The sequence below is a fragment of the Anolis carolinensis genome, unplaced genomic scaffold, assembly GCF_035594765.1.
Source record: "Anolis carolinensis isolate JA03-04 unplaced genomic scaffold, rAnoCar3.1.pri scaffold_8, whole genome shotgun sequence".
Classification (NCBI taxonomy): Eukaryota; Metazoa; Chordata; class Lepidosauria; order Squamata; family Dactyloidae; genus Anolis; species Anolis carolinensis.
The window spans coordinates 7,270,991-7,288,756 of NW_026943819.1; the positions used below are offsets into that span (position 1 = coordinate 7,270,991).

Genomic DNA, 17,766 nt, shown 5'->3' on the forward strand with positions numbered 1-17,766 from the left:
ACCCTGATGTTTACAACAAATACAACAAATTTGACAGAAAAAGGAGTTCAATATGCAGTAATGCTAATGATCGTATTTATGAATTTAGCACCAAAATATCACGATGTACTGAAAACATTGACTATAAAAATGGCTTGGATAATCCAGAGGCTTGGATGAGTGAGACTCTACTGTGGTTGTTGGAGTGGTCAAGCATTTCTGTGTTCTCAAATAATACTGTGTCCAGGTTGGTTCATCAAGTGCTCTGCAATGGCTGATTTCTCTGGTTAAGTGAGTCTGCAGTGCCTGTTTTTATACAGTAGAGTCTCACTTATCCAAGCCCTGCTTATCCAAGTCTCTGGATTATCCAAGCCATTTTTGTAGTCAATGTTTTCAATATATCATGATATTTTGGTGCTAAATTCATAAATACAGTAATTACAACATAACATTACTGCGTATTGAACTACTTTTTCTGTCAAATTTGTTGTATAACATGATGTTTTGGTGCTTAATTTGTAAAATCATAACCTAATATGATGTTGAGTAGGCTTTTCCTTAATCCCTCCTTATTATCCAAGATATTCACTTATCCAAGCTTCTGCTGGCCCGTTTATGTTGGATAAGTGAGATTCTACTGTATTCTCTCCTGACATTTTTCCCCACATCTATGGCAGGCATCCTCAGAGGTTGTGCGGTATCTCACAACCTCTGAGGATGCCTGCCATAGATGTGGGCAAAACGTCAGGGGAGAATACTTCTGGAACATGGCCACACAGCCCAAAAGACATACAACAACCCTTTTATGGATTGTTTTAATATTAATGTTGTTTAATACTGTGTTCATACAGTAGAGTCTCACTTATCCAACACTCGCTTATCCAACGTTCTGGATTATCCAACGCATTTTTGTAGCCAATGTTTTCAATATATCATGATATTTTGGTGCAAAATTCGTAAATACAGTAATTACTATGTAGCATTACTGCGTATTGAACTACTTTTTCTGCCAAATTAGTGGTATAACATGATGTTTTGGTGCTTAATTTGTAAAATCATAACCTAATTTGGTGTTTAATAGGCTTCTCCTTAATCTCTCCTTATTATCCAACATATTCGCTTATCCAACGTTCTGCCGGCCTGTTTATGTTGGATAAGTGAGACTCTACTGTATTTGTATATTTTTAAGTTGTATGGAAATGCTATTAGTTGTGAGTCTGGGTATGGAGAGAGAAAGCAAACAAAATAAACAAATAAAATACAATAAAATGGCCAAAGTCGAGGTTTGCTTTTGGGTTGACACAAAAAAATGTGGCCAAGTCCCTGATGATGGGGTCCGTAGATGCAGGATCCGCGGAAAGGGAGGGCTGAGGCTCCAGGCGTTCCTCCCCCCTTCCTTTTCTCCTTTTTTTCCCCTTTCTCTCTCTCAACGGGAGTCCTAGGGAGGGAAGGAAAGAGAAGGGAGGAGAGGAGAGGAGAGGCGGCGAGGCTCCCTCCTGCGCGCAAAGAGGCCTCTGTCTCCGTCGGGCGACGAGCCTTGGAAAGGGAAGGAGGCACCGGCGGAGGGGCGGCGAGGAGGAGCCTCCGGGCCGGAGGGGGCTGGGGGAGGGACTCCGGCGCCGAGACCGACCCGCCTCGGGCACCGGCAACCGGAGCCAGCCGAGCCAAGCCTTTGCGTCCTGGAGCCCAAGCCGCCAAGGCGCACGCACTCTGGATAGAGAGAGAGAGACGCAGAAGCAGCAGCCTTTCTTCTCTCCGTGGAGCCTTTCCTCTCCTTGCTTTTTTCACTCGTCACCATCCACACAACCGAGGGAGTCTCATTCTCTCTCCCAATTCCATTTGTTCGAGCCAGACTAACGCCTGAGCCCCCCAAAAACCACCCTATTGTTTCCCCGCGCCTGCAGTTGGAGAGTGTTGCTTTTGGATACGCCTCGGAAAGATTTTGGGCTCCCCCTGATCTCAAGAAAAGGGTTGAGGGCGAAGAGAGGCTCCCACTTCATCCTCCCTCCCTAAATCTCCGCGCAGAGAAGGTAAGTCTCGCTCTCTCTCTCTCTCTCTCAATCTCTCTCTGGCGCGTGTTGGCCGGCAATGGCGAAACTTTCCTCCAAACTTGGAGAGGGGACAGGGGGACCTCGGGAATGGAGGCCGAAGAGACCCTTTTCGCTTTCAAATCGGGGTTTTCGAGGCGCCCCTACTTAGAGCAGAGTCCCCTCTTCTTTCCCACCGCCCCCAGGTTTTATCCTGCTCTTTCTTCCCCCCACAAAAAAGGAAGGAAAGGAAGGCGGCCTTGGAGGAGAGGAGCGGGCAAACTTCCCGCGGCTTTCCAGCTGCGCCAGGTTCGCCATCGCCCCCGGCGTCGGGCGCTTAGCGTTGCAAGGCGAGCCTCTCTCTTTGGGAGAGGAAAAAGCACCCTTCTTTTCGTCTTTTTCCCCAGAGGTGCCAAGGGAAGGTGGGAGATGGGGTGTTGAGTCAATTTGGGGGGCAAATGAGGAAATAAGGTGGTTGGAGTGGCGCAAGGAAACCTCGACTGGCTTTGGAGCAGGAACGCAGGTGGGAAAGCATTTCTTTTTGGAACATGGCTATACATCCCTGAAAATATACAACATCCCTGTGATTCCGGCCATGAAAGCCTTCGACGACACATTTCTTTCCACCTTGGATGCTGTTTCAAACCTGGAAGTGGGAGAAGAAGTTGGGAGACCCACCTGAGGTTTTTTCTGAGGTTTGTGGTTTGAATTAACAAAATGAAGTTCAACAGGGATAAATGCAAGATACAGTAGAGTCTCACTTATCCAACGTAATCCAGAACGTTGGATAAGCGAGTGTTGGATAAGTGAGACTCTACTGTATACAACAATCCTGTGATTCTGGCCATGAAAGCCTTCGACGACACATTTCTTTCCACCTTTGATGCTGTTTCAAACCTGGAAGGGGGAGAAGAAGTTGGGAGACCCACCTGAGGTTTTTCCTGAGGTTTGTGGAAATTCAACAGGGACAAATGCAAGATACAGTAGAGTCTCACTTATCCAAGATAAATGGGCCGGCAGGATGTTGGATAAGCGAATATGTTGGATAATAAGGAGGGAGTAAGGAAAATCCTGTTACACATCAAATTAGGTTCTGATTTTACAAATTAAGCACCAACACATCATGTTATACAACAAATTGGACAGAAAAAGTAGTTCAGTATGCAGTAATGCTATGTAGTAATTACTGTATTTATGAATTTAGCACCAAAATATCACAATGTATTGAAAACATTGACTACAAAAATGCGTTGGATAATCCAGAATGTTGGATAAGCGAGTGTTGGATAAGTGAGACTCTACTGTATACAACAACCCTGTGATTCCGGCCATGAAAGCCTTTGACGACACATTTCTTTCCACCTTGGATGCTGTTTCAAACCTGGAAGGGGGAGAAGAAGTTGGGAGACCCACCTAAGGTTTTTCCTGAGGTTTGTGGTTTGAACTAACAAAATGAAGTTCAACAGGGACAAATGCAAGATACAGTAGAGTCTCACTTATCCAACATAAATGTTGGATAAGTGAATATGTTGGATAATAAGGAGGGATTAAGGAAAAGCCTATTACACATCAAATTAGGTTCTGATTTTACAAATTAAGCACCAAAACATCATGTTATACATCAAATTTGACAGAAAAAGTATTTCAATACACAGTAATGCTATGTAGTAATTACTGTATTTATGAATTTAGCACCAAGATATCACGATGTATTGAAAACATTGACTACAAAAATGCATTGGATAATCCAGAACTTTGGATAAGCGAGGCTTGGATAAGTGAGACTCTACTGTACTTCACTTCGGCAGAAAAAATGGAATGCAAAGATACAGAATGGGGGATGATGCCTGGCTCGAGATCTTGAGTCCTTGTGGACAACAAGTTAAACATGAGCCTACAATGTGATGCGGCAGCAAAAAAAGCCAATGGGATTCTGGCCTGTATAAATAGGGATATAGCGTCTAGATCCAGGGAAGTCCTGCTCCCCTCTATTCTGCCTTGGTCAGACCACACCTGGAATACTGTGTCCAATTCTGGGCACCGCAATTGAAGGGAGATGTTGACAAGCTGGAAAGCGTCCAGAGGAGGGCAACTAAAATGATTAAGGGTCTGGAGAACAAGCCCTATGAGGAGCGGCTTAAAGAGCTGGCAATGTTTAGCCTGCAGAAGAGAAGGCTGAGAGGAGACATGAGAGCCATGTACAAATATGTGAGGGGAAGTCATAGGGAGGAGGGAGGGAGCTTGTTTTCTGCTGCCCTGCAGACTAGGATGCGGAACAATGGCTTCAAACTACAGGAAAGGAGATTCCACCTGAACATCAGGAAGAACTTCCTCACTGTCAGAGCTGTTCAGCAGTGGAACTCTCTGCACCAGACTGTGGTGGAGGGTCCTACTTTGGAGGCTTTTAAGCAGAGGCTGGATGGCCATCTGTCGGGGGTGCTTTGAATGAGATTTTCCTGCTTCTTGCAGGGAGTTGGACTGGATGGCCCATGAGGTCTCTTCCAACTCTACGATTCTATGATTCTATGACTTGGGATCTAGCACCGGTTATAGAATCATAAAGTCGGAATAATAGACCCCAGGGGCCGTCTAGGGCAGCACCATTCTGCCAAGCAGGAAAACACAATCAAAGCACTCCCCACAGATGCTCATCCAGCTCTTCTTTAAAGGCCTCCAGGAAAGGAGTCTCCACTGGACTCCAAGGGCACTTATTCCACTGTTGAACAGAACTAGACGGGAAGTTCTACCTAATATTTAGATGGAATCTCCATTCCTGCTGTTTGGATCAATGGCATGGTATCCTAGTCTCTAGAGCAGCAGAAAACAGCCTTGCCCTTTCCTCAATGGAAAATCCTTTCAGATATTGAAGTCAGACTCTCATGTCCCGTTCCCTCTGCCTTTTCCAAGCTAAACCTAACCAGTTTTCTCCTTATAGGGCTTGTCTTCTAAACCTTTGGCCATTTCGGTCTCCCTTCTCTGGACATCTTCCAGTTTGTCCATATCCTGCGTGAACTGTGGGGATACTATTATTCCAAAACACTATAGAGCGGGACTATGTCTCTCCTTGATCTGACACTATATGTCTGTTGATGTTGAATCTGCTTAAAATGTTCTGTGTTTATGCTTAAATTATTTCATTCTTGGCTGGCAGCAAGTGATGACTTGGGAGAGTCATAGAATGTTAGAAGAGATCCCCAAAGATCATCTAGTCCAATCCTTTAAGAGATGGAAACTACACCGCTTCCTGAACTGACAGGAATATAGGAAGCTGCCCTAAATTCACACCCTCAGTCTCTTTTGCCTTTTCTATACTGCCATATAATCCAGATTTTCAACACAGATAATCCACATTATCTTCTTTGAACTGGATTATATGTGTCTACATTGCCAAACTAGATAATCTGGATTTTACATAGGTCTACAAATGGAGTCCCCTTTATCTGAAATGCTTGGGAGCAGAAGTATTTGGGATTTTGAGTTTGTACAATGTTGCTTTGGAATGCCTGTAGTGGCTTACCTAAGAAGTTGCCATGGAAATGGGCCCCAAGGATCACTGATGTTTCCTATAACTCTGAAGATAATTTTATACACAGTATTTGTAATAATTGTGTGCAAGAAACAGAGTTTGAGCAAAGATGTTATTCTCTCGGCCACCCACATGGACAGTTTTGGATTTTAGAGTATTTCAGATTTTGGAATTCTGTATAAAGGACAACCAACCAATAACAACCAAATGATAAAGTCAACTCTGTGACTGACATCCATGACTCTCCAGGGATCCAGGTACCTCCCTGGTGTTCTTTAGTGATTTCTCTCCATTTTCTAACCTGTCTGGCTCTGCTTTGCTGCCAAAATCCGATACCTGAGCTCTCTTGACAGATAAAACTCAATATCTCAGAAGACTACAAATCTCAGAATTCTATGGCATTTTTTTCTCATGTCAGAAGCGACTTGAGAACATACTGCAAGTCACTTCAGGTGTGAGAGAATTGGCCGTCTACAGAGACATTGCCCAGGGTACACATGGAGATACAGTAGAGTCTCACTTACCCAACATAAACGGGCCGGCAGAATGTTGGATAAGCGAATATGTTGGATAATAAGGAGAGATTAAGGAAAAGCCTATTAAACATTAAATTAGGTTATGATTTTACAAATTAAGCACCAAAACATCATGTTATACAACAAATTTGACAGAAAAAGTAGTTCAATATGCAGTAATGCTATGTAGTAATTACTGTATTTATGAATTTAGCACCAAAATATCACAATGTATTGAAAACATTGACTACAAAATGCGTTGGATAATCCAGAACGTTGGATAAGTGAGACTCTACTGTATTAGCTGGGAGGTTTCTCTCCTGCCCCTGCAAGCTAGAGCTGACAGACAAGAGCTCACCTTGTCTCACTGATTCGAACCAGCAACCTTCCGGTCAGCAACACAACCTTCAGGTCAGCAGCTCAGCCGGCACAAGGGTTTAACCCATTGCACCACTGTTGCAGATAAAGGCAGAAAAATCTTCACAATTGCATTATTAAGAGAAGGAATGGCTGAAGTCATGTAGTTGTGTGTTTTGGATTTATGTAGACCCTAAAGTGAGCCTATCATGGGTTTTTTTTGGCAAGATTGGTTCAGAAGAGGCTTTCCTTTGCTTTCCTTTAAGGCTGAGAGACTGTGTTCATCTCTTAAGGACATAGAGATAATGAAAACAAAGCAGGGGAAGCTGCCTTTGCTTGCATTCATCTAGTTTCCTTGCTGTAATCCCAGAGATTGTCTTTGAACAGCATCGGGCACAATGAAAGAACTGTGCAACAGTTTGGATGTACTTGGTTTAGTTATACTGAGTTAACGAATACTCAGCGGAAAGGATGTGATGTTGGATTTGCGACTCATGTTGACGCAAGAAATGGACTTTGCTGCGTGTTAAAGATGAAAATCTTGTTGTCCTGGGAAGACGAGGCAGCCTGTATATGTGAGGCAAGTGTTTGGGTGCCTCAGTTCTTTGCTGAGCTGCTGAAATCCATACCTGTTTGTTTTTTTCTTCCCGAGGTTGGTTGGCTTAGGGAAGAATGCAGCTTCTTTCTCAGCCTGCTTGGCTCAAAGCACATATTTGGCTGCTGCAGGCATTTGTGGGCAGGAGGGAATGTTCTGGTTTGTTAAAAGAAGCTGTATGTGAATGCCTGCCTGTCGAAATATGGCGACCCCAGTGCTTTTCATCAAGTTTTCTTAGGCCAGGAGTCAACAGCCGTGGTTTTGCCAATTCCTTCCTTTGAAATAAAGCCCACAGCATCTGGTATTCATTGGCAGTCCCCCATCCAAGTACTTACCAAGGCTGACTCTGTATAGCTTCTGAGATCTGATAGGGATTTGGTGCCTTTGGGGCATTTAGACTTCCAAAAGGAACTGGACTAAGGTCTATTTCATTATCTGGAAGAAGGCTTATCCGCAGTTGACAGAGGGGTACAAGGGGAGTTAAAACATTGGGGCAAAAGGCCTTAACGTATAAGAGATTTTATAGTCCATTTCTGTTTCCAGGTAAAGCACCTGCTTCCAGGTAAATAGACCTTAGTCCTTGTGAGCTTAATTCTGTGACTCAGTGCTATGGAATTTTTGGATTTGTTGTTTGCTGAGGCACCAGCAGTCTTCAACAGAACAGGCTAAAGATGAGTTGTTGAAGGCTTTCATAGCTGGAACCACTAGGTTGCTGTGAGTTTTCCGGGCTGTCTGGCCATGTTCCAGAAGCATTCTCTCCTGACGTTTCGCCCACATCTATGGCAGGCATCCTCAGAGGTCATGAGGTCTGTTGGAAACTAGGCAAGTGGAATGTCCAGGGTGGGAGAAAGAACTCTTATATGTTGGAGGCAAGTGTGAATGTTGCAATTGGCTACCTTGATTAGCATTGGATAGCTTTGCAGCTTCAAAGCCTGGCTGCTTCCTGTCTGGGGGAATCGTTTGTTGGGAAATGTTAGCGGGCCCTGATTGCTTCCTGTCTGGAATTCCCCTGTTTTCTGAGTGTTGTTCTTTATGTACTGTCCTGATTTTAGAGTTTTTAAAATACTGGTTGCCAGATTTTGTTCATTTTCATGGTTTCCTTCTTTCTGTTGAAATTGTCCGCATGCTTGTGGATTTCCCCTGCAACATTCACACTTGCCTCAAACACACAAGAGTTCTTTCTCCTACCCTGAACATTCCACTTGCCTAGTTTCAAACAGACTTCACAACCACTGAGGATGCCTGTCATAGATGTAGCCGAAATGTCAGGAGAGAATGCCATACAGCCCGGAAAACGCGCAGCAACCCAGGCTAAACACCTTGCAGAATGACAACTCTCATGATTCCATAGCAAATAGCATTGGCAGTTAAGTTGTTGTCAAACCGTATTATTGATGCACCCTTTTGTTACTTATTGTGGGCTCTCTGGAGACACTTCAAATAAAGTACATGCTTTTGTAAACATCCCTCATAGCCATTTTTGAAATAGATTGAATTAAATCTGGTTGACAGGCATTTCCAAAAAGCATTGTAATCACTTTTGGTGCTTCCATGCATACGATTGTTACCATTTTGTGTCCAGTAACATCCTTGGAGCATTTGGAGCATGGAACAGTCATGGACAACTACGTATCAAATTGGTAGATGTACTATTAGTCCAGTGGTGGTTGCTTCCAAGTTGAAGATTTGACCCATCTAATACATCGAAATGGCAATCTGATGCACTCCATAGCATGACAAGTAGGGTTGCTGTACAATGTTAAGTCAGCTGAGGTTCATGAGCTGGTGTAACATCCTGTATAAATTAGAAATCAGTTATATTTTTTCCATTTAGTCAGTCAGAAGCCCCTCTTGGTAATTAATAGATGGCCTTCTTCCATCATCTTGTTTTTGCCCAGTTAAAAAGTGTGGCAATACTCATTTTCTGGGCCTCTGGTGACACAGTGTGTTAAAGAGCTGAGCTGCTGAACTTGCAGGCCAAAAGGTCCCAGGTTCAAATCCCGGGAGCGGAATGAGTGCCCACTATTAGCCCCAGCTGCTGCCAACCTAGCAGTTCAAAAACATGCCAATGTGAGTAGATCAATAGGTACTGCTCCGGCGGGAAGGTAACAGTGTGGAGCACATGACTTTGGAGGTGTCTACGGACAACGCCGGCTCTTTGGCTTAGAAATGGAGATGAGCACCAACACCCAGAGTCAGTCACAACTGGACTTAACGTCAGGGGAAACCTTTACCTTTACTTACACATTTTCTAGATGTTCTCTTTGTTTGGATCCAAGCAATTCTCAGTGCAGCTCCTTGTCGATTGGCTTTATTTTTCCAGATGAAACAGATAGGCGACACTTCTTGTCACACATGGCAACTAAGCTCCTATTCTAATTGAATTGGATGGTTTTGGCTCTAATGGCAAACTTTTAACTCTCTAGACGGATTTCTATCAGCCAGCATCTTTGACCAGACTAGTTGAGACTGTTGGAATTTGGAATACATTAGCATTTGGAGGGCCGACATTCCTCATCATTGTCTATAATCTATTTCGGAAATGGTCATCTGACTTGTGGCGGTGGTGCCAAATTTCACTTGTGTATATTTCATGTTATGTGATGCAGCCCTTCTCTCTTTATTAGTCCTTGTTGTCATTTCTGATTTATGGTGACCCTGTCATGGCATGTTCCTGTTGATATCTGTTCTGAAGATTTTCTTTTGGGTCTGAAAAGATGTAATTGGGTTGAAAAGGGTCTTGAAACTGGAGGTAACCTTTGGAGAACCTGGATTGCAGTTGTCCCGGGAAGTAAACACTGCTGGATGAGGTAGATCAGTAATCGGACCCTACAGAAGGCATCTTGATATGCCCATACTTGGAGCAGCAATTGCAAGCTGGTGTTTTGTGAGAGAACAATTCGATTATACCCATGGCTTACATTACAACCAAAGGTTCTTGGGAGTCCAAGGTACCCGTTTCCCAGGGAGGCTGGGCTGCTGGGCGTCTCCGTGATTGGTTGGCACACCTTCCGGCGGGCTCGTAATGCAGCTTCTGCCACTTTGCTCAACACGTGATCGTATCATTCAGCCAAGATGCAGCGAGAACTACCTCTGTTTCATTCTTGCATGAGTCATCAGCATTCTTCAATTACAAGTAGGACATAAATCCATTTAAAACACATAGATTGCGTGCACTCCTAGCAGAACCGTTCCTACGCATAATGCCAGCCAACCCCTCCTTTAGAAGACCCCATTCCACCTTTCCCATGTTCTCCCTACATTTTTGGGATTGCCTCTTCTTATACAATCCATCACATATTTTCTAGGGGATATTTACGAGGGTTGAATGAAAAGAAATGCCTCCACCTTCGTAACTCCTCAACAGATAGCAGTCCTGGTATCCAACAGGTACTGGTTTGTTCAGTAGACTCTCCTCTACAGTTCCATTTGGCAGGAAGCCTTAGCATTGAATGGTTGTGTTGTTAAAGTGCGAAGTATGGAACCCTGCGCAGACGGGGAAGCCTTATCATTGAACGGTTGTGTTGTTAAAGTGCAAAGTATGGAACCCTGCGTAGACGGGGAAGCCTTAGCATTGAACGGTTGTGTTGTTAAAGTGCAAAATATGGAACCCTGCGTAGACGGTCGGTCAATGCAACTTAAGCAACGTGCAGTCACTGAATTCTTGACAGCAGAAAGTGTCACCCCAAGTGTCACATTGTGTTGATGTGAGTCCTGTGCGTCGTTGGGCGAATAAGTTTAAAGACGTTGAGGTGGGAACATCTGACTTGCGTGACAAAGAGTTGGACGTCCTGTGACAGCAACCACTGAATTTCACAAGCAAAAGGTCGACAGATTGATTCAGGACGATCGTTATATTACTCAGAGAGAAATTTCAAGCATAATTGGCATTTCACAAGAACGTGTGGGTCACATTATTGCTTTGCTTGGCCGTCGGAAGATCTGTGCACGATGGGTCCTGTGAGACGCTGGTTGCGGAAACAGAGTGTCAGCTTCTGTGAAGGCTTCAGAAAATTTGTTTATCATTGGCAGAAATGTATCCAATTGTCTGGTGATTATGTAGAAAAGTGAATGGTGGTAGTTAAAGAGCACATTCTAAGGATTACTTCTGTGTTTGATTTATTAAAATATCCCCATCCAAACTGAAGTAACGAAGGTGGAGGCATTACTTTTCATTCAATCCTCGTATACTGCCATACAATCCAGATTACCAAAGCAGATAATCTACATATAATACAGTTATGGCAGTACAGTATGGCAGCATAGTACAGTATGGCAGTACAGTATGGCAGCATAGACTCAATTATATGAGTCTATGCTGCCATATAATCCAGTTCAAAGCAGATTGTCTGGATTTTATATGGCAGTGCAGACAGGGCCAAAGTCTCCCAAAACAACACTGGTACTTGAACCATCCACATCCTCAAGGTGGCAATTGTCACCTTGGTGACCTTTTTATCAGTCGCCTCAAATTGTGACATTATCTACTAGAAAAGATTGGAACGTGCCATCTGGATTTAAAAAGTATCACATTCCTCTCTCTTTTGGCAAACCTGTTTTAAATTGACATTTTAAAGCCTGTAGATGGGTGGTTTAAATGTCTTAACTATGGCCATCATGTTTGAATTTACTTTGATGGCAGGGGGTTGGACTAGATGGCCCACATGGTCTCCTGCAATGATTCTATGAGTCTATGAATGTTCAGTTGAAAACCTGCCTTTGCATTTTATTTCCCGACCTCCTTACCATTGCTGGGAAGTGGAAGGTACGTTCCTGAAAATCATTGGATGGTGCCAGACATGGAAAAAAATTGAGTGTCTTTGGGCAAGTCACACTCTTTCAGCCTCAGAAGAACACCATGGTAAACCTCCGAAAAATTATTGCCTTAAAATAGGTTTGCCGTAGAGCAGTGGTTCTCAACCTGTGGGTCCTCAGATGTTTTGGCCTTCTACTCCCAGAAATCCTAACATCTGGTAAACTGGATTTCTGGGAGTTGTAGACCAAAACACCTGGGGACCCACAGGTTGAGAACCGTTGATCTAGATTCATCTCAAGTCAGACATAATTTCAAAGCACACAGCAACAACAACAAGAGATTTCTCCAATCTGGAAGGAATTTGAAGAAGTTGTCTCTTCTTGCTCTGTCCTCATTCACATTTTAATCTTAAACTCACCCAAGGAAAGCCCTTGCTTCCTCTTTTTATAAGCCCCTTAAAACTGTCAAGTAGTAAAGGAGCCAAATCTGATGGTCTTTGGCTGCTCTTATCTTTTGAACTTTATCTCTCACAAAGCCTTGCTAGTTGCCGAAGTGTGTTACATAGATAATGTCTTTGTTTTGGTTGCAATGCCCATTTCCTTGGAGATAAAAGTCCTGTTTGGGGGAATTGCATTTTTAAATATGCAGAATCTTTCTCTCCACATTTGTAGTTGTAACTACAGTAGAGTCTCACTTATCCAGCACTCGCTTATCCAACGTTCTGGATTATCCAACGCATTTTTGAACTACTTTTTGTGTCAAATTTGTTGTATAACATGATGTTTTGGTGCTTAATTTGTAAAATCATAGCCTAATTTATGTTTAATAGGCTTTTCCTTAATCCCTCCTTATTATCCAAGATATTCGCTTATCCAAGGTTCTGCTGGCCCGTTTAGCTTGGATAAGTGAGACTCTACTGTACTTTAGTCTTCAAACTTGGAGAAGAGGGATAAGATTATGTCGCTACCATGAAATCTTAGGTGGAATCATACTGCTATAACTGTGAATTGTGGACGGGATCGAGAAGTGAACTTTTGGCCACTTTCATTTTTATGGGCTTGATGTTGTTGTTGTTGTTGTTGTTGTTGACGACATCTTTTGGCAGTACACACCACTACCACAAATGTCCCAAGGTGAGACAGCTGGCCTCCAGACCAACCACAGCGGTCTGCCCTGTTTAAAAATGAAATAATGTCATTTCTAGTATCTGTTTGCGGTAAGTACAAGTCACCTTTCTGACCAAGGGCATCTGAGGAGACAGCCAACTTAAAAATACAGCCATGAAATTAATGCAGTGGGCACACCTTTATAGAGTATGGAGAGAAATCTGAGCACTCCCATGATAATACTGGCCATTTCAAGAAACCTCTGCCCTCTTCCATTCTTCCTTCCATCCACCCAAATTGAGACATTTTCAAATTGCATTCCTAGGAAATCCAGAGCCTGGAAAGAAGATATAATGCATATAATATTAATAATATTATATTATGCATATAATATTAATAATATTATTTTGTAATACAATATAATAATACTAACAATACAATACAATAATGTTAATTATATATGATATATTACATGTAATATTAATAACAATATTACAATATATTGATATAGTACAATATAGTAATTTATTGCCAGTATTCTGCTATGCTAATAATATAATAGGTAAAGGTTTCCCCCCGACGTTAAGTCCAGTCGTGACCGACTCTGGGGGTTGGTGTTCGTCTCCATTTCTAAGCAGAAGAGCTGCCGTTGTCCGTAGACACCTCCAAGGTCATGTGGCCGGCATGACTGCATAGAGCGCCGTTACCTTCCCGCCGGAGCGGTACCTATTGATCTACTCACATTGGCATGTTTTCGAACTGCTAGGTTGGCAGGAGCTGGGGCTAACAGCAGGCACTCATTCCTCTCCTGGGATTTGAACCTGGGACCTTTTGATCTGTAAATTCAGCAGCTAAGCGCTTTAACACACTAATATTGTATGTAAATTTAATTTGTAAGCTGCTCTGAGTCCCCTTCGGGGTAAGAAAGGCGGGATATAAATGTATTAAATAAATAAATAAATAAGAATCTTGAGGTGCATCTACACTGAAATTAATGCAGTTTGACACCACCTGAAGTGCCCAGGCTCCATGTTATGGAATCATTGGGGTTATAATTTTGCAAGATCTTTAGTCTTCCCTGCCCAAATGTGCTGCCGCCTCACCAAGCTACAACTCCCAGGATTCCATATTTATTTATTTACAGTATTTATATTTCGCCCTTCTCACCCCGAAAGGGACTCAGAGCAGATCACATTGTATATATACATATAAGGCAAACATTCAGTGCCATATACACATGGAACAAAGACAGAGACAGACGCAGAGGCAATTTAACCTTCTCCTGAGGGGATGTTCGATTCCGGCCACAGGGGGAGCAGCTGCTTCATCGTCCACTGCGAAGGCACTTCCTCATTCCAATGGCGGCTGGATGATTTTTATGGAGTCGTAAATTAGTTAAATTAGCCTCCCCACTTTATAAGTGGTACCTTAATTTCCTACTTGATAGATGCAACTATCTTTCGGGTTGCTTAGGTCAACAATGAGCAGGGGCTATTTTTTATTTTTAATTGTTGGGTGCTCACTCCGCCATGGGCTGGCCTTGGTCAGAGCGATTTATTGCAGCTGGCTGCTAACCAACCTGCGCCACAGCCTGGCACCCAGCACTTAAGCACAACCAGCACTGACAAAATCCCCACCTGCCAGCTGCAGAAGGCCACCTTACTGGTCAGAGTGATTTATTTATTTATTTATTTATTTATTTATTTATTTTATTGCAATATTTATATCCCGCCCTTCTCACCCAGCAGGGGACTCGGGGCGGCTTACAATAAAACGCATATATAAAAATTATACAGTGCAATATAAACCAGTTAAAAATTATTGTTAACTTACATCAGTATTCATAAAACACATTATAAAATACAGGTAGGCGTGTTCAGTTCAAAAAAACTGGGTCTGTCGATTGAGTTTGCATTTGCAGAGGAACAAAACCGAAACCAGTTTATTTATTGCAGCTGGCTGCTCACCAGCCTGTGCCACAGCCCAGCCCCAAGAACTGATCCAAGGCAATTAAAGTGATCTTAAAACTGTATTAATTCTGCAGTGCAGATGCACCCACAGAGATTGCCTGTGGGTGCATCTGGACTGCAACAACTACTGAATTGGGGAGAAAATGCTTGCAATGCCTCGAGCAGAGAGATTCCTCTAGCCTTGTTGCCTCTTTGAGCAACTGCTGAATGCAAATGACGGTTCAGTTTGGAGGGGAAGCCAAAGAGAGGAATGGGGCGCCTGCCAAGTCTTGCCTCCGTCTCCGAGGTCTGTCACATATTTCTCTGGCAGGAGGCCATCTCCCCCCTTTTACCACACACACGCACAATCACTTCCCTTCCGTAATCTCAGGGGTGGCTGGCATGCCTTGGTGCCCTCCATTGTCATCTTCGGAGGGGATTAAAATACATCAAGACCGTCTCTGACCGGAATAGAAAAGAAGCCGCGGCTTGGAAACTCCATGCAGGAGGGAGATGGGAAGAGTCCTCCATGGCATGAATAGAAAGGATACTGGACCCGGGTCCGTGTTGGAGAGACTTCGAGAAAGCCGGTACCTTTATTGCTTCCTTCAGCCTCCTTTCTTCTTTTTGTTTTGGAGAATGAAAGTTGGATCAGACCTTGTTTGGAGGTAACCCATCCTGCTGGCCATTTGAAATAGTATAGAATAGGCCTTTTTTTGTGTCAGGAGCAACCGGAGTTGCTTCTGGAGTGAGAGAATTGGCCGTCTGCAAGGACATTGCCCAGGGGATGCCCAAATGTTTGTTTGTTTTTTGGGTTTTTTTAATGTTTTAGCATCCTTGTGGGAGGCTTCTCTCATGTCCCCGCATGGAGCTGGAGCTGATAGAGGGAGCTCATCTGCACTCTCCCCGGGTGGGATTCGAACCTGGCAGCCCTCAGGTCAGCAACCCAACTTTCAAGTCACAACAATAATAATAATAATAATAATAATAATAATAATAATAATAATAATAACAACAGGAAAAACTCAGCCGCTATCAGGACCTCAAGATTGAACTTCAAAGACTCTGGCAGAAACCAGTGCAGGTGGTCCCGGTGGTGATGGGCACATTGGGTGCCGTGCCAAAAGATCTCAGCCGGCATTTGGAAACAATAGACATTGACAAAATTACGATCTGCCAACTGCAAAAGGCCACCCTGCTGGGATCTGCACGCATCATCCGAAAATACATCACACAGTCCTAGACACTTGGGAAGTGTTCGACTTGTGGTTTTGTGAAACGAAATCCAGCATGTCTATCTTGTTTGCTGTGTCATACAACATCGTTGTGTCAATAATAATAATAATAATAATAATAATAATACATCACACAGTCCTAGACACTTGGGAAGTGTTCAACTTGTGATTTTGTGATACGAAATCCAGCATATCTATCTTGTTTGCTGTGTCATACAATAAAATAATAATAATAATACTTTATTTATACCCCGCCACCATCTCCCCGTGGGGACTCGGGGCGGCTTACATGGAGCAGAGGCCCAAACAACATAAGGACAAAATATAAGCAACATAATACAATCACAATATAAAACAGATAAAACAGTAATGCAATATATCAATTAAAACAACAATACAGGATAAAAAATTACATTAAAAACACATAAAAGGTTTTTATCCCCTCGGCCACCAGAGGCTCCTAACAGAATAGGTTGATTCTGCATGGCCATCTAATGCATTTTTTAAACAGAGTCTGGATGGCCATCTGTTGAGAGTACTTTGATTGTGCTTTTCCTGCATGGCAGGCGGTTAGGCTGGATGGCCCATGTGGTCTCTTCCAACTATGGTTCTGTGTGGGTATGGATTATGATTATAATTACTGTATTTACTCGAGTATAAGCCTAGTTTTTCAGCTCTTTTTTAGGATGGAAAAAAACCCCTCCTCGGCTTATACTTGGGTGAGGGTCCTGGTGGGCTTATATTCAAGTCGGCTTATACTCAAGTATATATGGTATACAGTAGAGTCTCACTTATGCAAGCTAAACGGGCTGGCAGAAGCTTGGATAAGCAAATATCTTGGATAATAAGGAGGCATTAAGGAAAAGCCTATTAAACATCAAATTAGGTTATGATTTTACAAATTAAGCACCAAAACATCATATTATACAACAAATTTGACAGAAAAAGTAGTTTAATGCTCAGTAATGTTATGTTGTAATTACTGTATTTACGAATTTAGCACCAAAATATCACGATATATTGAAAACATTGACTACAAAAATGGCTTGGATAATCCAGAACCTTGGATAAGCGAGTCTTGGATAAGTGAGACTCTACTGTATTTATTATTTTTCTCTGTTATTATTGGTATTGTTTGTTTGATGTTGTTTCTGTAAATGCATATGACCATTGGTCGGAGCATTAATAAATTGATTGATTGATTGATTAGTATTGTTACATTTATTATTTTACTCTATTAATTATTATTATTACATTGATTATTTTACTCTATTATTGTTGTTACTTTTACATTTATTTTACTCTATTTTTATTATTATGAATACATTCATTATTTTACTCTATTTATTATTACATTTATTATTTTACTGCATTTATTATTATTACATTTATTATTTCACTATTATTATAAGCACATTTACATTAAAGAAGATGAAAATAATGATTTAATCAGAGTTGAACAGTCATATTTTAAATTGTAGTTTGATGTAAAGATTCAAAAACATTTAAACTACTGAGGCCTCAATTAATGTAATTTTATTGGTATCTCGGCTTTTACTGGAGTCAATGTTTTCCCAGTTTTTTGTGGTAAAATTAGGTGCCTCGGCTTATATTCGGGTCGGCTTATACTCTAGTACAGGGGTCCCCAAACTAAGGCCCGGGGGCCGAATGCGGCCCTCCAAGGGCATTTACCTGGCCCCCACCCTCAGTTTTAGACTTCG

General features: G+C 42.5%; 1 protein-coding gene across 7 annotated transcripts in view; it reads left to right on the plus strand.

Moving 5' to 3' along the window:
• The first annotated feature begins 1,891 nt into the window (after positions 1–1,891).
• The window catches only part of fgfr1 (fibroblast growth factor receptor 1), a 124,214-nt gene continuing 108,339 nt past the window's right edge, over positions 1,892–17,766 (plus strand). For 6 of the 7 annotated variants that reach the window (XM_062961456.1, XM_062961458.1, XM_062961459.1 and 3 more), the window contains exon 1: positions 1,892–2,009. The gene's annotated coding sequence lies outside the window, so the exon portion shown is untranslated. Of the gene's footprint in view, positions 2,010–2,341; positions 2,702–17,766 lie in introns of those variants that run through there. The other variant, XM_062961457.1, reaches the window with a different exon arrangement.